The sequence below is a fragment of the Dermacentor albipictus genome, chromosome 4, assembly GCF_038994185.2.
Source record: "Dermacentor albipictus isolate Rhodes 1998 colony chromosome 4, USDA_Dalb.pri_finalv2, whole genome shotgun sequence".
Lineage (NCBI taxonomy): Eukaryota > Metazoa > Arthropoda > Arachnida > Ixodida > Ixodidae > Dermacentor > Dermacentor albipictus.
The window spans coordinates 95,290,175-95,312,341 of NC_091824.1; the positions used below are offsets into that span (position 1 = coordinate 95,290,175).

General features: G+C 47.9%; 2 protein-coding genes across 3 annotated transcripts in view; one reads left to right on the forward strand and one right to left on the reverse strand.

Moving 5' to 3' along the window:
- The window catches only part of timeout (circadian regulator timeout), a 321,920-nt gene that overhangs the window by 93,968 nt on the left and 205,785 nt on the right, over positions 1–22,167 (reverse strand). The window lies entirely within an intron of this gene.
- The window catches only part of LOC135911409 (slit homolog 2 protein-like), a 150,104-nt gene continuing 137,000 nt past the window's right edge, over positions 9,064–22,167 (forward strand). For both annotated transcript variants that reach the window (XM_065443677.1, XM_065443678.1), the window contains exon 1: positions 9,064–9,899. The gene's annotated coding sequence lies outside the window, so the exon portion shown is untranslated. The remainder of the gene's footprint in view (positions 9,900–22,167) is intronic.

The following is a 22,167-nucleotide window of genomic DNA, read 5'->3' on the forward strand; positions in this document are numbered from 1 at the left end:
GGCTGGTCATACTGTTGCATTCGACGATAACGCCGATTTAACGCACTCGTGCTGAATCAAGGGCCTCGTAAGACACTCAAACAGTTTTTTTTTCTGTTTTTCGTTTTTTTACGCTGTCTGCGCGCTTGATGGTGAAGTCGGCGATCGCACTCGCGTCCTCAAAGACATACGATCCAATCAAGACGCGTTATCCCTCAGCCACAGGGTGCCTTCGGTAAAGGAGGCCGAGATAACGGTGACCTGAAGTGCATGCTGAAATGTTCCATACCGAGGAGAGAGGTATATCGTCAACAGGAAGTGGGGAGGAGGGGGGGCTAGCAGTGATACCACACGCATAGCACGAGTTGAGAGGACCTAATTCAACTATGACAAACAAAACAATCAGATACTACGATTTTCTAAATAAAAAGGAAAGTGAAACGTACACGCGAAAAACGTGACATTACGACACGGAACATTGACAAGAGGAAAAAAAAAGTGCAGCAGCAGCGCAAAATCCACATAGGAAACAAGGACAAAGGCAGACGCAGGCGGTGCTTAAATATCACACATAACCGCCAAATGGTTTCCACAGTGGCAGCAATATATAGCCAGGTCTGCCACACTCTCGGTACCAAACTGTATAGAACACATATACGTGCGCTTGCGAAACCCTTCTCCTTATAGAACAGAAGGTACCACGTTACACACGTAGGCAAAATTATTGAACCATGAAGTCGCCAGAAAAAAACCGTTGCATCCACAACCGCAATTACTCGTATATACACCGCCGACAGAGCTTTCTACACACCCAAGAAGTAGCGCGACGCAGTTTCCTGCGTGAAGCTAGCACCAAATACATGGCGGCAGCGACGCGCCAGTAAGACCGCGGAACGAGTTATATAAAAGCAACCGCTCTCCCCACAACCACTCCTACGGCGTAGAGGAGCACACGTAGGGGACATCAGCGAGTGGCTGATTATATGCAGCCTCAACTACGCGTGTCACGGCTTGCAGACGTTCCAGAAGAGAGCCCGCATCGCAAGCGACGACCCGTGGCTATGGAGGAGAGGGGAACACCCTCAGAAGACGGGGCAACATTGCCCGGAGAGGAAGCCCAAGTGCAAAGAGAAGGAAGATAGGCTCCGAGGGGCGCCAGAGAGATGACTGGTTGGGAATGTTGGTAGGACACGAGCGTAGCTTACTGCATGCAGTAAGCATGCGGCTTACTGCGCTCGTGTGTCTCAGCCTCTCCTTCATCCTCGTCTTGTGCGCAAAAAGCTGCATTCATGGCGCAAGAGAGGCAGAGAACTTCGGCGGCATCGGCTGGGACGATACGAGACCGTCGTAACTGAAGTTTGCAGCCTTGCACAATAAGAAAGGCAAGACACACAAACACAAACACACACACACACACACACACACACACACACACACACACACACACACACACACACACGCGCGCGCGCGCGCACACACGCACACACACACACACACACGCACACACGCACGCACGCACGCACGCACGCAGATAATGATAGGCTGAGGAGTAAAAGCAGACAAGAAAGACTTTCTGTACTTCTTTATTCGCACTTATATGCCATTAACATTACAGCATCGACTGCAACATATCCACCGGCATTTGGAATAAACAGGAACAAATGCGATAAACCTCAAGCTTGATACAAACAAGAGAGAAAGAGAAAGAGAGGACACAGACGCTCTGCTCGTCTGCCTTGACCATGCCTCTCTCTCTCCCTTTCTCTTTGCGTGAAGATAGCATAGCTTGCTGCGTCGTTGCATGCAACATACGTGCTGTGTCGTTCTCATGTACTCATCCAGTGTGGGGGTATTCCTTCATTTTATTTCTTAACAACTGCCCTTTTCCATTTCTTTATTTCCTTCATCACTATCCTTTTTTCCATATATGAAGAAATATCTTGAAAGCATGTAGGCGATGTATAACTGCTTATTACGGTTGTCAGCCAGCGTTTTATTTTGTGAATATTTTGTGCTTGCAATAATAATAATAATAATAATAATAATAATAATAATAATAATAATAATAATAATAATAATAATAATAATAATAATAATAATAAGTCTTTATTTTATGTGCCCAGGAGCCACGGGGTCTGAATACTGGCGCACACAAACACGATAAATATAACTACGCCTAAAAGTTATGGGATAAAAAAAGATTCTTATTTCTCTCTCTTAGCGCTACCACTGCGTTTCCTGGCGGCGCATTTAATTGGAGCACTTGGAACATCCCATTTTCACAAGAAGGGACCTATGTTTGAAAACAGCTTAAGAGCTTCCCCGTTCTTTCAATCAATCGTGCACATTTTACCGTCGCCATAATGAAGACGATCATTACCAGGAAGCTACTACGGCCTCCGGCGACAACTGCCCACGAGACGAACCTACATGGCGACGCCGCGATCGCAGCGAGAACAGAAAACAGGGAAAGACGCGAAGAAAGCGAAGCTGACCTACCAAGCTTGCTCGGGTTCGCAGACCACACGCGAACGAAGAGGGCTCCGATCGGCCAACCAAAACACAAGCGCGGAGGAGAATTCAGGATACGACGGCGACGAGCTACTGAAAGGAGGCGCAGAAAGCGGGCATTACAATAAATCATGATCCGGGCGGCCCCACCATTCCCAAAAGGCGCAAGCTTGGGCGGTCTGCAGCATCAATCACCAGCCGCCAGAAGCAGCAACAAGGGAGAGGCTGGAGGCAAGGCTACAGGGAAGCGCAAACGACGCTGACGCGCCGGTGCATGGACACGGCCGCGCGAGGGAAGACGTGTGACCGTGCGTGCGAGTGGTACGCCCCGGAACCCGGCTATAACGAGCGAGATCACGAGCTAAAGAGCAGGTACATATATCGCGTAAATCGACGCGCCCAAACTCGCCTATATAACGAATCTAAAACAACGTTTACGATGCGTTGAGTATATACAGCTTTATCTTCAGTAGAGAAAACAATAAAGGAACTAATTCATTTACTGACAACAAGACTAGGCATAGTAAGCAGCTATCCTTGCCTTTTTTTATTTATTCACAGATACTGAAGGCCCTTTCCGGGCACAAGCAGGAGTGGGTACACCAGTGAGTATGAAAACAGTACAAAGCATAAAAAATCATCAGAACATACGCAATCATTGTAAATACACAAACACTATAGAAGTAGTATTAATACAACAAAGAAACGGGAGAGAAAAAGAACCACTCAGTTAGTCGGGAATGTAAACTATTAAATCTCGGAAAATGACACTATCTCTGTGTTTTTTTTTTTCTACAAATGAATCAAGCGCCGTGCAATTCACTACAATGCTCGGTAATTTGTTCCAACTTGGTAATTTGCCTTTGCTTCGCCTCGCATTACTTTTTGCCTTTTGCCTTAGCTGGCGGTTTCTTAACGCCTATAGGAATGGCGGTCTCGATGCTGCTGGAACTGTAGGATCACGGAAAAGATAACTCCCATAGAGGCCACGCTCGCCAATTGCAAGTGGCTTTGTGGCACAGGTTGGTACCACGGATACACCGTGTTCGATATATTCAACGTGAAATGCGCTACGAGTGAGTCATGTGGGAGTTATTACGAGGAAGTATAGGACAGTACGTTTCTCGTGTTCGATAAAAAGAACAATTCGCTTTATGCGGGTTCGGCGACAAACTACGCGGCGCCACACCATCTCACCCCGACATTGACGCAATCCCGCGAGCGAGCTGGAGAAAATGGCGGGGGGAGCTATGAGTGAAGCACGCGCGGAAAGAGATCCGAAGGACCCGGAGAAAAAGTACGAACACGTGCTAGCTATGAGTCGCCCGCCGGGGAGCGATAGAGGCACCGAATGAGGGATCGCCGGGAGAGAGCGAGCCGAAGAGTCAGTTTGCCGCCCTGGGAGACATTGCGCGGGGCACGTGGAATCCCGGTCGCGGAGGCACAGACCTATACATATGTGTAGGGCAATCAGGGCACTAAGAACAGTGAGGCCTGCGACGCGCAGCGAGTAAAAGTAAATAAATGAACATATTAAATAAAATAACTAAATATATTAACTACACACGCGTCCTTTGTGGTTGCCATTGCTCATATAGCGTTGCCACGAAAGTGTGTGATGTTCCTTTCTTTTTTTACTAAGTTTTTTTTTCTTTCTTTCGGCAACAGCTATTCGCCGCCCGATTCCTCACCTATTCTCAGCAGAGGGAGCGAATCTCTAGCTGTGCAGCGACAAGTTGCGACAAGTGGACAAGTGGAAACTACTGGGAGCGGCGTAAGCGAGACCAAATACAGTTTATTATTTATTATAATTTTTTTTGCAGTGAAGACTATTTACCACAATGAAGAAGCCACTACGGAGCTACTGTGAACCATGTAGTTTCGAAAATCTGTAGAAGGATCGACATTTGGGCGAGTTGGTACTGGTTGAACATCTTGAAGGGGCAGCGCAAGAAGACAATGACAGAAGGCAGGAACACACAGGACAGCGCTGTCCTGTACGTGTGTTCCTGCCATCGTCTTTTTGCTCTGCCCCTTCAAGTTCTTCGAAAATCTCGCCCACCGTGGTGGCGTTGACATTGCGCTACTAAGCCAGAGGGCGCGGGATGAACTGCGGACTAATTAATTAATTAGAGGGTCTTACGTGCGAAAACCACTTTTTGATTATGAGGCACGCCAAAGTGGGAGACCTGAGGCTTTAACGTGTACCTAAATCAAAGTACACAGGTGTTTTCGCATTTCGCCCTCATCGAAATGCGGCCGCCGTGGCCGGGATTCGATCCCGCGACCTCGTGCTCAGCAGTCCAACACCATAGCCACTGAGCAACCACGGCGGGTGAAATGCGGAACTGCGGACTACAGCGGCCGCTTTTCAATGGGAGCGAAATGCAAAAAAACGCCGGTGCACCGCGCGTTAGGTGCAAGTTAGAGAACCCCAGGTGATCAACATTAATCCGGAGTCCCGTACTAGGGCGTGCCACAAAATAGTATCGTAGTTAAATTACCTAATTGACTTAATTACAAATCAAACAGCAAGTATGGGCTGATCCCTTCTCTCTCATTGTTTGATTGTGGGAGGTAGGGATTGGTGGAGGATCAGGAGCAACAGAAAGCAGCTATCGTTTCACGAAACATGACGGCTCCAAGATTTCTCACATTAAAATAAAGAGGGGGAAAAAAAGGGGGGGGGGAGGACGAGTATCGTCAGAACGCCTTACGCTGCTGCACCTATACCCATCGTCGCTACTGCGCTTCAATCTGTCTCCACTCGTTGAGCAACTGGCGCTTGCTCAACAACGTCTAGACAAGACAAGATGGCTCGCACTGCGACGCGCCCCGTGTAGCAAAGTCGAAGTGTACGAGCGGCCTCGGTTGCTCAGGGAAGCGTTTTTGCGTACGACAGCAGATGCGCGCCTGCACAGTGGCGAACAGCCGTTACTCACATCCGCGGGAGCGACGTGGAGACCTCACAAATGGAATGCGTCAGTGTGCGTCTTGTACGAGTAACGTCTGCTAACACCGTACCGTTGCCGAGCGACGGCTGTGCCTATTTGTGCGTTTAAGTGTTGTGCGGTATTAAAACGAAGCTCGAGTATGAGTGTACTGCCTTGCACTGCTGCACTCAGTGTAACATAAACAGCCTTGCACGAATCGAATGGAAATATGTGCGGTTCAGTTATAAGAAATTTTCGGCCTTCGACTCTCCAACTGGACTAATGACATCTAATGTCCTTCCGTTGCCTAAATAGCGCGCGCGCGCACGCACGCACGCACGCACGCACGCATGCACGCACGCATGCACACACACACGCCCACACACACGCACGCATGCACACACACACACAAACACACACACACACACACACACACACACACACACACACACACACACACACACACACACACGCACGCACGCACACACATATCGTCGAAATGTTTTAGTCCCTTATTTCGCCTGTACTGACATATCTATATATTCTTTCTTTTTCCACGCTATATCGCTTACTGGAATAACTCGGCTTCATGATAAGTGCAGTCGCACTTATGAACTTATTCGTAGTCACATGTATTGCGGATTGTTCTCTCCTGCTTATTTTTGATCTACCTGCATGAACCTCGCGTACGCAACTTGTATTAAGTAAATCAATAAATTCATCACGCCCTTCGCGAGGACAACAAGATGAAAGAGACAATGAACCCAGAGAAAGCATAGCGGCGATTATTGGCCACGTTTAATTGAAACGTACAAAAACTAAAGAAAAAGGAAATGAAAGTGGACGAAGAGACAACTTTTCGTGCGGTTGCGTAATGCGCAACCGCGCATGGCGCATTACGTGTGCAGTGCTTTACCAATTACGGTACCGCACCGGTCTCGTGTGCACTTTCACGGACATTTGTGAAGCTAGATATAGCCCTGGGAGTGCTGGCCAGCGCCACTCACCTTAATAGCGGCGGATGTAGAAAACCGCGGGTACCACGTAGTACGAAGGCTTACGAGCAGGCAGCTAGCCTTTCATGTATGCTTTAAGGCTCTCGCTGTCTGTATAAAGCTGGAAAGCAGGCTAGCTGGTTGAACTGACCAAGCAACGTACCACGTTTATCTGGTTGTAATAAATAAATAAATAAATAAATAAATAAATAAATAAATATTACGGAAGGAATAAGACATACGGCAAACCTCAGTTGCAAGTATGGCCTTTTTCACTTCGGTACATTTTCTTCCGCAGTATTCATAACCGCTAGAAAACATGGCACATTTCCAGATGTCCGTTTAAATTGAACTTGCTATAGAGAGCACAGCAAGAATGCAACGCGCCAACTGACGTACCTCGTACGTAAGGCCGAAAACACTGCCAACATAGAACAATTACCACGTAGCAATGCTATACTAACCCTGGCGCTTTACTCCCAGCTAGACGGTATCCACTAGTCGTGATGAATCGCCTACTGGCTGCCACGTCGCGAAGTGATTAACGATCCCCGCTTGATGAGGCGGCGTAGCACCGTACGACGTTGCAGTTCGTCGCAACGTACCTCACGAACGTAGCTTAGAGGTTATACTTTGCGATCATCACAGCTATACGTTCCCACAACGCGGATAATTGAGAACGGATAGTAAGTCGCTATAAGTACCAGAGTTATTGCTTTAGGATTCGGTCAGCTGCGAAAAGGCGGTTCAAGATAACAGCGCCTCGCTGTGCAACTAATTTTAGCAGGCAACTCTCGATTGCAACAAGAAAGTTGAACTGCACTCGAAATTTAAACGATTTTCAAAGTTGCATATCTTCTACGGTTCCATTAAACAGGAGAGAGAGAGAGAGAGAGAGAGAGAGAGAGAGAGAGAGAGAGAGAGAGAGAGAGGCGAAAATAAAAAAAAGATAACAGCCCTGCGATTGCTGTCGACGTTCCCGCAATGCTGACTTACTCTTTCGTCGGCGACGCTCCTATCGCATTGAAGGGACATTAAATTAGAAACATCCAAATTAGCTTAGACTGACAACATGTTGTTCCAAACGTTCTCCTTTTTTTAATTTTCGTTAATTTCGCAGTAAGAGGCTCTGTAATAGAAGGGAAAGTAAACGCTAAATTTCCATTTCTTGACTTTCACGCAGAAACACAATTAAACGCCAGGACGTTAACGTGACGTCACGAATGTCAAATTGTTTTCTGGTGTTGGGATAGTTGCGGCATCGTAAAGGTTCTCAAAAACTTTCTAAGCTTATTTTTTCTGATTTCTTTTAGATACAATAGACCACGAGGCGCGGGCAGACATTATCTCATGAATCTACGGCGATAGGGTGCGCGGGAGGATTAAAGCGGCGTCGGCAACCCGCTTTTCGGTTTGGCGTCATCCCTGGCTTATCAGGCAATCTGGCAAGGCGGCACTGGCCTTTTTTTTTTTTTAGTATTGTCGAAGGGTAATTTGCTAAAACAGGGATACGTTTCTTTCCCCTTTACCGGAAGTCACGGTGGTATCTCTGTGGCTTCTCGGACTCCGAAAATCCTTCTGAATAACCAGAACATCATAGCACTCAGTTTCCCAGAGACATATCTATTATTGTTTCGGGTTTACAGCTGTTAATGCAAGAGGAGAGAAAGACTAGTAGCCAGTATCTCTTGAGACGCTTCCGTGTAAAATGGCCTCGTTATCACGGCCTCTGGATTGATTGCATAGACGAGAGAGAGAGAGAGAGAGAGAGAGAGAGAGAGAGAGAGAGAGAGAGAGAGAGAGAGAGAGAGAGAGAGAGGAGTATACCCGAGAGCCTTTGTAATATGTATTGTTTGTGACCATCTACATCACCGTCGCTCGAGGGGACAAAATTCCAATTTCATTCCACGAGATTTATCGCTAATTAATCAGCTGTGTGCTCTTTCTCCCTTTTTTTTTTCACTTCGAACAAAAAAGCCTGAAGAGATTCAAAATGGTCATCCACCTGTGAAACGGCTTAACGTTTCTCGCTGTAAGCCGGACAATGCCTGAGCAAAATAAAGATGCCATCTTTACACATTAAGCCATTTTAATCCCCAGATACGGAGCGGAAAGCAACTGAACATGACAAGATATTGGCCCGTTTATTACAGCACGGATAAAGAGAGGGAATTTTTTTTTCCCAAGTAGATGAAAGAGCCCGTATGCATGTGAAAGCATCGAACATCTTTAACGCCCCTTAAACTGATTTAAGGGCGAAGCGGGAAGTGATTAATATTCCGAGAGATGCACGATCGCCAAAAGTTTTAATTTTCGTCCACGTCGCCGACGGTATTCATAAGACCGACGTCCACTCCCTCAATTCTTTCTTTTTTTTCTTCTCACGCGCACCTAGGCAAGATAAAGAGGGAGCATGGCCGAGTCCTTGCAGGAGGAAAGAAAGTAATAAATAAACAAAACGAAGCGACGGCGACAAAAAACAGAGCCGTGGGGCGCAGAAATGATAAATCTCGGGATCCCAGGCAAAGGCGCACGCGGGGGAAGGGGGGGGGAGAGGAGGAATTCAGCGCCCGGCGCCGAACGCGGCGGCGCCCAGCGGCAGAACCCCTCCGCGCTCGAGCCCGTGCTAGAGCCCCGCGAAGAACTCCAGCTCCCCGGGCCGCCGACGCCATCTCGACGCGAGCGGCCGAACGCCGAAGCGCGCGGATAAAAACGGACGCCGGGCCCCGACCAGCCCCACACACACACGGAACGCCAGGCCACGGGAGCCGAGCGTCTTCTCCGCCTCCCCCTCCAACTGGAGCGCTTGCCGCCGGCGCGGGTCGATGTCGGACTGTGTTGTTTTACTCGTTGAAAGCCCCGTCGATCTGGAGTTTCTCGTCACCGTCTTAGCAGGCGTGCACGTGTCAGTGTCTCTGTGAAGTGCAGCGCTTTTCTCTTTTTTTTATTTGCTCTTTCCCGTGACTGAACAGTCGGTGGTTAACCGCCCGGACCGCAGTTTCGCCTACCAGTCCCCGTGTGACAGGGACTTATTCACACGGACAGTCGGGACTTTTCATCTTGCTCGGTCCGTTTAGTTCGGAACGACTGCTGTGCTGTGGACTTCAAGGTGAATTGTGTACAAAAAAAAAAAAACTTTTTGCGTGACGTACTGTCCAAAAGGAGTTATTCATTGCGAAGAGAAACTAGCCGAAGGAAGTGCCACAAATACACATACATAGTTTTTCCGCGGTCTTTTACCAGAACTGGAGGGTGCGGACATTGCGGAAATTTGTGCGCGGAGCTGTTAAGCTTTCGTGAAGTGTTCCACTGGTGAATTGTGTCGCGGACGACGGAGGACTAAAGAACCCGCACACGAGGCGAAGAGGAAAAGTGAGAGGACTATCGACGTTGACCGCTGGGACGGCGTGTTGTCGAGGAGCAGTCCACAAGGGCGCATAGGATTGACGAAAGCTCGTCGTTGCAGAAACCAAAAGGACAGGTGAGACTTCTAATGTACGATCTTTTATCACTGCAGGTGCCCACTGTGGCGAGTAGTATACATTTCTGGTATAGTGACGTTCAGTCAGCGCGGAAAGCGTGCTGCTATTTACGGACACGGCGCGATAAAATTTGGAAAAAAATAAAGGCCTGCAAGTTGGCCTAGCTTCCTCAGTCAAAGAGGCAATAATTGCTGTGACTCGTATGTTTTTCTCGTGCGTGTGAGGATCGCGAGAGTTCATTGTTGCAGTGACTATCAATTACATCCTATTTACATGTGGGCCAGCTGCGCTTGATTAGCCTATGCAAGTTTGTCCTATGGACAACCAACTTCTTCCCTACCATATTAACGTTAAAATTTTGCAAAGTACTGCCTTACCGATGGAATCTATCCCTTGCAATGCAGTTCTGATTTCCTCTTATTGTGTGAACAACCAGTCTTCGTTTTGGAATCTTGGCCGATAGGTCCGTGGCTTGCACACACGGTTTAACATGCTTGAGCAGTTACCATTTACCTTACTTCATAGTGCTTACTGAAGAGTACGTGAACATTTCTTCGCGCTTGCTTTGTTGTGTGCGGTTATGTTGTCATAAAGTGGAAAAGACTACGGCAAGAAAGTAATGATAAAAACAGTATTTATCTATTTAATTATGCTTAAAAAACAACCTTAAAGAGCACAGAATGTATCAGAGGTAGCCCTTTTTTATAGTATTGCCGGCATTTCAGCTTTTCTTCAACTTGATGACGCAGTGTGCACCAGAGGAGCTCCTTAAACATCATCGATAAGAATTCCCGAAAAATTGAAGAACTTAAAACTTAAATTATGGGTTTTACGTGCCAAAACCACTTTCTGATTATGAGGCACTTTGAAGAACTTCAATAGAGACAGACGACGCAGGTCTGTGAACTTAAAAAAAAAAAATAGTTTCAGGCACTTTCGTCAAAGACCGAAGTAGAGAAGACCGTAAAAAAATTATACATACATACATACATATATATATATATATATATATATATATATATATATATATATATATATATATATATATAGAGAGAGAGAGAGAGAGAGAGAGAGAGAGAGAAACCCAAAAGGTCCTTCTAAAAATAAAGGAAAGAAAAAATAGCACAAAACTCATGTTTAAGATGCTGACCGCCACGCGGGCTCAATTATTACCTTTGTACGCGGCACACACTCCGCCGAATTAAAAAACAATAAGCTTCGCTAGAGGCACCAAGCGAAAGAGAGAGAGATGGTTGAAAGGGAGACGGAGAAGAACACTACAGGACAAATCAAGCAAAAAAGCGGACGTCCAAGGCGGGTAGCGCACACAAGGATACACAAGCGACGTAATCAAAGCAACGAGCCAAACAACGGTTACGCAATTGTTTCCACAACGCCCCCTCATTGACGCCTTGTTAACGCGTATACCAACAGGTGCGAAGCAAGAGCAGCAGTACAAGAAACGGGGGAGGGGGGGGGGTGGAGTTCTATATGGCTCGTCGCTGTTAGACACAGCTGCTGCGAGCCACACAGCGCGTTCTGGTCATCATCGGCGCCTAACACCCAAGCAGACCGGAGATGAAGAGAACAAAAGAGGGCGGGACGACAAGGCCATAACGGTCCATAACAAGGACCGGAATAGCATCGAGTGAAGGCGAATATGCACTCATTCCTGGCGTGGAAGCACGCCGCGACAGCGCTAGAAGGCATGCGCTCACTCGGGATGGGGGGAGGGAGAGGTGAATGGAAGAGGGGGGGGGGAGAGGGGGAAGCGCACGGCAGCTGCGCGTAATGGAAGGCCAGCGGCCTACACGAGGAGACAAGAGGAACTAACATGCAGTCTATCTACGCGCACGCCTCTGCACCGCGCTTTCTCGGGGAGGCAACGCACGCGAGGAGAAACTGCCGCCTCGCTCGCTGGTCTAGCGGGGAAAAGCGATCAATATGCCGTATAAATGTTTTACGACCACGGGACCTCCGAAGGCGGAAAGGGTAAGATTAACAAAGGCACTGCTAACAAGGATCGATCGTGACCAAACGGGCTCGCGGCAGCCGCCCACAACTCAGTACCGCTGGGCGGGCACGGCACGCCACGGGGCCACGCAGGCTGCCCGGGCCAAAGACAAACAGGGACCGGAGACTCCCGGACGCATTAAGGGGCATTAAGCAGCCCGCTACTGGTAGCGCCAAGGGCGAGCACGCGCACGACAGAGACGAAGGGAGGGAAACCTCACGAGGGCACGCGACGAACGGGCCCCGTGCCTGGCCAACAATTCTTGTCCCGCAACGGCGGCACATTTGGCTTTGTTGCGTTGCGACATCGCGCGCCATCAAAACAACACACATCGCTTTATCTGCGGATTTTGGTCGAAAATGAGAAAGAAAGATAGAAAGGAGAGCAGTGAGGTTAACCATGGGAGGTATTCTGTAAGAGTGCACCTAGTGGACGTGCCCGTTTCGTCTGCTGTTGAAGTTGTGTTTGGCTGTGGCGCCTGGCAGCTGCGGGCGCTCAACGCAGCTCAGCAAATCAGAACTTTAACAGCAGACGAAATGGATATGTCCTCTAGGTGGACTCTAACAGAATACATCCCCTGGTTGCACCTAGTTTGCTACCATACGATGTGAGAAGGGGAAGGAAGGACAAGTGATGCGCGTGCGCAAAGTGAACAATGTTCACCACACAGTCCGAAGGGGCCCGCAAAGCTTAGCGGCCTCCAAAACTGGCATTAGCGCTTTTGTGGCCAGAAAAGCGGATGACGATAGAGGCCACTGCACTAGTATTTGTTGTTCTGCGCTTGTTATGTCGTCCAGTGGGCTTGAAGCGGCACGCAATGCCCCTTTCCTTGTTAAAGAAAGGGGCAGGATATCAGGACATGTTGTATGCTTTCGTCACAGCCACAAACGCTGCAAGAGGCCCTGTCCATTGTGCTTATACGGAAACAGTAGGGGTTCGTGAAAGCGATGCCCAACTACAAGCGACACAGTAATGTTGCTTCGCACCGAGCTGGACTAGGCGGCAGCCGGAGGCGCGCTGCAAGGTCAATCAAGTGCATCCATTGTTTGACAGATTGCGGAGATATCTGCCTATCCATACGCCTAGCACGACACTTTGGGTGATATACGAACTGAAGCGGTCATACAGAATACAGACGCACACAAAGAGGCCCAGTAACAAGCAACAGTAATGTCTGGGACCAGGGACTACCGGAACAGCATGACCGAGCCGATAGTTACCGTCCTCTCCGCTTCCGCAAACGAGGCAGTCGAACGGAAACAGCGCAAAGAACTGGTTTTCTCTCCCTGTGTCTCGAGTAGTTCTTCGCGCTGTTTACACACTAAATACCATGGAGCAACTAGCCCAACAGCGAACTCTCTAGGAGGCATTCAGTACCCAGTGCAATAATTATATGTTTTCTCGTACCACTTTTACGGAAATTAAACGAAACTTATATGTAATTCCTACACATTACCTAAGAGTTGTACGGAAAGTATACGGAAAATGTGTCAAATTGTTGCACTGCATACGGAACGTTTTAGCACTGGAAACCTACGGGAAAAGAATTCGCAACATGGCGAAGGCACGAAATGGCTGGCCAACTGCTCCAGTTAATATAGACTTACGCATAGCAAAGAAATCCGGCGACGTTTATGTCTTGGTCGTCCTCAATGCAAATGGTAACGTAAACGGGGTACAGGAGCTTAACGTCTCCTCCGTTTTCACCTTTGAGCTTTGAGAATCTTCTTTAGGTAAAACTAGTAAAATCGTAAGTAATGTTTAGCAGGTATGCATTTTCTCAGGCATAAGCTTAAGAAGCCACCAGATGTTATAAAGAAGTAGAAAACATGCTGTGCATCGAAAAATGCAGTATCATTATCTCTTGAAGCAAAACATTTCGACGGATATATACTAAAGAAAGCACGGAGACCTCCGCTAAATACAGTCCACTGGATCTAGCTCAAGATGCGCAATATGCGTCCGTGAGCAAAGGTCGAAGCATACGCCATACGATTATGGCGTATGCATAAAACGGCAGTTTAGAAAGCCAACGTCGTTACGTGGAGGCGCCCTATGTACTGCGTCAGAAAAAAAGGAAAACAAGGAAAAATGCAAGCGAATGAATAATTAAAACAACCAGCGAGTCGTGCCAGACCGCCGTTCCCAGGGCGGGTAACACGACGCCAAGCCAGGCCCTTCACTGCTGTATACGCGCCATGACAGAGGTCGACTTCTGGCGCGGGGCATGTTATGTAATCAGCGAAAACAAAATGACGGCAGTGACGCCAATGCTGCCGCAAGAGTCGCACTGTAATACGAGTCGCACCGCGAACCAACCCACACAATACAAAGCAAGGCAAATGCTCCAGGCAAAAGAAGGGTAGACAGGAAGCCAACAAAAACAAAACGACACGCAAGCATCGTGGTCGTTTCCTTTCAATTCCCGTTTCCTCTCTGAACGGGAACTGCAGCGGCGCGCTCTTACGCCGGTGCTTTCGTATTCAGAAGCGATTGCCTCTAATTCAGGTTAAGCTGACGACGTGCGCCCGTACATGCCTGCTATACATTCACAAATAAGATTGGTCATAAAGCAGAGATATGAAAGACGGGAAAATATGGAAAGAAGAATTGGGGCACGACGACTTTAACAAACAATAGTAATGTCCTCGTGCCTCCCTCCCTTACGGACGAGGTTGCGGCGAACGGTTTTGAAGAAGCGTGTTTGTATAGAATAGCGGGCACGTATTACCGGTCCTCTTTTGTGCAGTTCTGAATAACCATTTCGCTAACCTTACGCGGCAGTAACATTTCCGTCGCTTAGCAGAAACCAGAAAGCGAGGAAATTGAGGACGACCGGCCGCTGCCAAGAACTTAACCGCGAAGACGCTACAAAGACAGCATCATCAGCCGATATAAAAAGACACTTTTTTTTTCAATGTCGAGCTGGAAATCACCTTTTGAAGAAAAAAAATACTAGCTTCTATTCAAACAGCAATAACCCCAAATAATTTGACAATATTTGCACAGTTAGCAACACATTAAGCTCATCCTCCAAAGGAAATCGCAACGCACAGTTAACAACAGATTAAGCTCATCTTCCAAGGAAATCGCAAAAATGTCTTACGTAACACCGTAACTTAATGAGGTCTTTGAAGGCTACCTTTCGCTTTTCGTCCCCTTCATTCACAAGAACGAAGTCTAGCGCCGAGTAAGCGGAAACGCCACGTTATATTAGAAAATGGTTTGACAGTGTGACAACAATCAATGGCGGTAGCTTCATTACATATACTGTGATAATGATAGGTGACGGTTGCGCCAATCAAAGCGGCGAAACGAGAATGAAACAATCAACAGCAACACAGTCCTCGTATCGAACTTTTTCTGAGTACATCGTTTCTGTAAGAAAAAATAAATGAGGGGGGGGGGGGGGGGTGAGTAGGCCTGCAAGAATACGTACGAGTGCAAGTTTTATGCGAATATTGCACGTTCTGTACTCTGTGCAAAAGCACAGTGAGCCATTACGAAAGCGTAATATTAAATAATTGTTGAAGAATCAACGATTAATAGAAAAGAATGAAACTTAAAGAACGTGGAAAAATAACAAGTGAATGCATGAACTCAGTGGGCCATCAACTGCAAAGTTGACTTTTCCTTTTAACATGCGTGCCGTGTATCTTCAGTTCATTTCCACAGACATTTGTTCAAACACAAACCAAAACTTGATGTTAGGCTTTGCGAACACAGATAGTTACGAGAATCAAGCGGCACTCACTCATACCTCCTACCAGGATGGCATTGGTTCGATGTTTGACTTACGTAGTACATTCTTCCCTTCCCTCTTTTTTCTCTCTTGCAAGTTTCGTACTCATTTACAGTTTCCGCAGTACACGGGTAGCCAACCGGAGATATCCCCCACTTAACTTCCCCGTATTTCCTCTACCATTATCTCTATTTTGACTTTATCGCCTGTGGTCTACCACGAAGCTAGACTTGATTACGTCCGTGAGTAACTGAACTACAGATTATATGTCCAGCATGAGAGTAATATTTTTCTACTCGACTAAACAGGTGTCCTCAGAGGAAGTGACGCGCATATGAGCGACAATTGGCTCACTTCGAACAGAAGAGGTGGTAAAAAGGAGGGTCCCCTCCCCTACCCACTCACACACACAGAAGAGATAGAGGGAGAGAAATCTCGAGCGCACGTGAAAAGTGGGAACGTCATAACTTCATTATTATCACTTCATCCCATTGCTCAATACAATGATTTCGCATTATGCTAAATCAATATTGTAGTCACACTATTCTCAATCTCCCGTAGGTGAGACTTGTACCAAACTATAACGATCCCTTCTATCCACATCTTCCTCTCTCAAATCATCGGCAGTATAAACCGCCGTCACGAACAATATTCACTGCATCCAACATTTCAAATAACATGAAGCAATATTTGCAGCCCCCTACAAATCCCGTGATCTTAATTTTGCCATTCCTTACATAGCTAAGCAAGTAGAGAAATATTTTTATCAGGACCTTATTGATCTTACACTAACATTCAGTAGCAATGTTCGACATTGCAAGAACTCGTGCGGAACGTAATCTGATAAAAAATTAAATTAAGTTATCGGTTTTTACGTGACATAACCACGATATGATCACGAGGCACGCCATAGTGAGGGTTTCCGTGTTAATTTTGACCACCTAGGTTTCTTTAACGTGCACCCACTGCACTGCACCCACAGGTGTCCTTGCATTTCGCCCCTAACGCAATGCGGCCGCCGTGGCCGGGATTACATCCCGCAACCTCGGGCCTAATAGCGCAACACCAAAGCAACTATCCCACCACGGCGGGTTCTAATTTGACGTGCGCAAGATGCTGCAGACGTTATAGAAAAACTACAAAAATGTAGAGAGAGAGAGAGAGAGAGAGAGAACTCCAGCACAGCCGTATATTGCGCTAAGGAACCAAACGAATCACAAGCATTTTCTTCCTAGTCATTTCCCTTATTGCGCCTTTCGACGGAAGCTTATGTGCATCGCTACATTATCATACTGATCGAGGCACCCGTAAACTCAAACAGACCAATCTAAGCAAACTGTTACAGTATGAGAAAGAGAGCACTATTCGAAGACTGAAGCGCGGTTTCATAGAAACACGTGGGGGTTACGTTAATTATTAGGTAGCGTGCTTTCACAGCGCCAAATCCGCATAATAAACGACCTTTCCTTCCTCAAGCAGTATCCCTTTACTTCAAAAGGAACGCACACAAAGACTCGTCCTAAAAACAAAGAAAGCGAAGCACACTGCAAGACGAAACAAAAAATACTAAGCGACACTAAAACAAAGGGCGTTTACGGCCGCGAGTTCACTACTTTATGGGAAGAAGCAGACGGGATGATTCAGTAAAGCCGTTTAACAATGCGAATTCTGGCAGAAAGCAGCATTTCACATAATAACTAAGTGACAGTATTTTCGTTGACGCTAGCATAAACCTTACATAGTTGTTCTCAATGGCGTCGCGGTCCTTCTGGAAATATTTGGTGTGCAGCGCTTTTGATGGACGAGCCACAGAAACGCGAGCGGGTGTAAGCACGCACAAAAGCGAGGTGAGACTACAAGCGCTGAAATAAATGTTTCCCGGCACTTGTAGAAAGCGCAAATACCAATTCTGTGAACATCACGCACTTACCAGTTCTTAAAAAAGGGAGAGAAAGAAAGAAGAGGAAGAAAAGACGACGATAATTTTCTGCCTGTAAAGGGTGCACTGCGCAGAGCACCGTTGTAGTGAGGGAAAGCTAACAAAGGCAAAGCAATTACTGTCACGTGCATGTCAACGACTATAAAACTCAAATTCTTTGATAACGTGCTAGCTCCTTTGACGCTCAAGCAACACATGGTCTTGACGTTTCGTTGAATCTGTGAAGCAGTCGGTTTATTGCTCGTATCCGTTAGAGCCAGCTCAACCTCAGATATGCGTATGGTCTTGCCCGTTTTAACGCGCATTATGAGCCGCCCATTGTACAGAAGACAGAGGGAAAGCAAACAAATTACTTAGAACAATCAAGAAACAAAGAAAGAATAAAGAAAGAAGTAAAGAAAGAATGCACCGAAGGACCGTGAGGCGGGCAAGACACGACGCGACATTAAAGACTACTTAGGACAACAAACGGAGCGTTTACAGCAGAGACGTGCCGTTCGCTAAAAGGGGGGTTCCGCCATCTCAGGCAATTCCAAGAGGTGCACGGAACACGGAAACATGCTTAGGCAAACGCGCGCCAAGTGCCGCGGATAAAGAAGCCGAAAGAAAAATACCACTAAGGAGGCGCTCAAAACACGCACGAACGAACACACACACTCTGGGAAAGAACGGCGAAGAAACAAGGTAATTTTCTTACGCGAGCTGCCAACGCCACTTCCAAGGGATACGGGCCGCAGAACGACGCGAGGCCGGGGCGGGACAGCATGCCCGTTTGCCGTCGCCGCCTGCAACGCGCTAGTACCTAAAATAAGCGACTGCCCGCGGCATTGCACAGAAAAAAAAAAGAAAGACGTCTAGAAGGATAACGAAAAAAAAAAGGATAAGTAGGGGAGGACTACGAATGCAATACAGTTGCCCTCTTTGTTTTGTGTCTTTTTTGATCATACACTCGGAGCTGAAAATTTAACAAAGGCAGACAGAGAGCAACGAAAAGAACTTAGAACATGTCCGAGATTACCTCCTCGGCTGTTACAACATCCATAAAGAAAAAAAAATGTATAACAGCTGGCACAATAGCGGGCGCGTCAGTAACGAAAAATGGAACGAAGAGAACGGATCTGGAGAAGTAGTATCAGCGAACGAGGACGCGCGTTAGACTTGAAAAAGCTAACACAACGAAGGCGCGCACACGCGCCATTTCGAATACAAAATGAAAGAGTAAGCAGGAACCGTGGTTGTGTGCTCTTTTCTATACCTCTCCTTTTTTTCTTAAAGCAAAAAACACTAGGATGCCACAACAGAAAACCGGAGAGGTACACAATGAAAGGAAACTAAGAGAAGGTACGCGCAGGAGGCGTTGGCAAGGAGAGAAGGGGGCGGCAAAAGGGGTGGTGGTGGGAGAACCAGCACGCCGCGCCGATATTTTTTTCTCCGTTTGCGAAAAATAAAGCTCCTCCGAAAGGGTAATCAAATCGGGCAACCGACCGCGCCGAAAAGGAACGCAGCCAGCCACCCACTTCAAAAAACGCGCCCTTCCGGCAGCAAAAGGACGCGAAGTTTCAGCGTCACAAGGACGAAGGGCCAGGCCAAAAGGGACGCCACTCGGGACGCGCATGGGCGCCCCTGAATAAGGGAGCGCAGCGCGCGGGCGCGCGCGGACGCGCGCAGGCGCTCTGTGGGGTTCAAAAACGACAGCGTTGCGAAACCGGACGTCTATCTTTTCTACATTTCTCTCTCTTTTTTTTTTTCTTTCGCCCCGAAAAAACAAAATGTAAAAAGCAGGCTCGTCGCGTCCGCACGCCGAGCTAGCTGAAAGCGGGGCAAGCACAGCGCAGCTGTTGAAGCTAGCGCGTAGAAGTCGCGCGCTCCGAGTCCAGTCAGCCAATAAAGCAAAAGAAAGAGGAAGACGCAGGCGGAAGGGCGTCCACAAACGTTCAATAGCGCGTTCAGATGGAAATGTGCCAAACGGGACTTCTTCCATTCCGGCGAGGGATGCGCGCTGCCGTGACGAGCTTTGAAAGGAAATTTTCGCAAACCGGCTCCCAAAGCATGTCGTGTACCAAGAAGGAAAAGAAGGAAATAAAGAAAAGACGACGGGAACAAAAAAAAGAAACACGAAAGAAAAGTAGTTTCAATTTGGATCCGAAGTTGCAGTGCGCGGAAGTTCTCGACGTGGACTCTGAAGCGAGAGAAACTCTGAGCAGCGGGTAAGCTCCGAGTTTGCAGGCAGAGAAAATGGTAGTTCTTAGAAATGTACTTTTTTTCCCCGCTACATTTCTGCAGAGTGTAAGAGTGTTCAGGCCGATGTCCTCAAGTATAAGTTATCACAATCAACTAGGTTAATCAAGTAATCAGGAATGTATCATAATCCTTAGCAATTAGGGCTAAGAAAAAAAAACATAACTTCATGAGCATTAACTACAGCTCACCTCAGAAGCCCAATATGTGGCGCTCACGAATTCTCCAAGCAAGCGACGTTTCTAAAGTTGGTGGAGCATGACTACCTAGAGGAACCACGGAGATGTTAAACAAGAAATTGGCACATGAACGCAAAGTGGTGTTCTCATGCGTTTACTAGAGAAAGCAAGGAGTGATTTCGCCCATAATCATTATCATCATAATCAGTCGCCGTCGCAGTAAACTTGAGGCGGCTTAGTTAAAAGCTCAGGCTTAATTTTGGCAATTTCAGGTTTTTCGTGCCTTTTACTTTTTTACTTTTACTTTTAATTTCAGGTTTTTCGTGCCTTTTTATTACCTTTTTCTTTTCGTCAGCACTAGCAAGTTGACTCCGACCGATGTAATGTCACTCACACTTGATCACAAATGCCTGTAACGTTGAAACCGCTATGCAACGATACGAACTCGAATTTTGCTAATCCCGCTTTCCGTTCAACCTAAGGCAAACGGCGACGACCGCCGAATACGGTGCGATGTCGGCGAAGTTGCCGCACTGCTGCAATGCTGCTACAGTTGCAGCGTTTCGCCGAGCTGCACAGCGTTGAGTGACAACGTAACGCTTGCACATCGTTTCCTGGCCGGTTTTGCATAGCCACTAGCACACAACGACGCAATGCCTACTCACGCGAGTCTGCTGTTCTGTTCGACGCTCTTAGAACAGTGAAAGAGGGGAACGCTGCTCAGTGGAGTTTGGACTCAAGATACTAGCAGCAAGGACAAGCGCGCCTAGCAACAGTAAAATATACTGAAAAGAGAGCTATTAAAACCCGAACCACCAAGTAGAAACTTTCTGAACAGATTATCAAGTTAACCTTCCTTTCATTTATTACACAGAACGTGTAAAACTATACCGACGACTAAACTTGTGCGCGCACGAACGAATGCGCACGAACGGAGAAAGAGCGCCGGCCACAAAACTTCGCAAGACGGAGTTTCGGCAGACTGTGCAGACGAACACACACACACAAACAAACACAAAGACGGGCGTGGCCTTCTCGAACGTTTACTTCAGTCCGACCCTTTAATGAACCGGTTAGTTATCGATTAGGAACGCACCAACAGTGCCGCAGCAGGAGCATGCCACCGGCGTTCATCCGCGTTATACAGCGGAAGCCCCGGACGGGAACACCGGCCTCGGAACGGCACAAATTAGAGGAGTGGAAGAACGGGGGTTCCGCACACAGGCGAGGGGCACCTCAAACACGCGAAGAAACAGGGGCCCGGTGGTTCCAGCGAAAAATAAAATCATAATGAAGAAAGAAACGCAACTCTTCGCTAATCGATGGGCCGCCCAGAAAAGGAGGAGGGTCCGAAGCCAAGACACAGGAAACCACGGGACGAAGCTGATAACCAAGAAAGGAGTAAAATAGGCAGGCGGGCAGGCGTAGAAGACAAAAGAGCCGGTATGGCGGAGAGCAACAGCGCGATCAAACGGAGGGAACACAATGTGTGGCCAAATTAACGAAAATGCGGCGGTGGCGGCGGCGGCGGCGGCGCTCTACCGAAAAGCGAGAAGGGAGCAAGCGTGCGCAAGGCGAAGCCCGAGAGCCGAGCGAAGGATGGGGGCCATTAGGCGAAACCGCGCCTCCCTTCCAGAGATCATTTTCCCCGCGACCGAAACCCCCCCTACCCCTCCACCTGCTCTCCCGCCTTCCTCCCGCCGGCGATTTACTGCAGCCTCGGCGTGTCGCAAACGACGCCCGTCCTGCTGGCAGGATGCTTCTCCTTCCCCTCGCCCGTCCGACCCAATAAATCGAAGTCAGACAACGGCTCTCGGAGATAAACACATCCTTCGTGGGACGTTTTGCAACAAGAGAAACAACCCGCGGAATGAGCAGTGGAAAATGACAGAGGAAAGCTGGGACGGGAGCAAGTGAGAAAGACAGAAAGAGAGAGAGAGAGAATAGACGACGATCGTTGGAGTTCGTCGCGCTGGACGAACGCCGACAAAGCACGGATACCGCCACCGGGCGCGAAGCCAATCGCAAGAAAGACAACACGCCGCAGGGCTGGCCGGGAGGCCATGGACGTTACACGCTGGAAGCCGGAAGCAGTGGCATCGGCGGCGGCGGCAGCGGGAGGAGCTTGAGGGATATACACAGAGCGAGGCGCGTC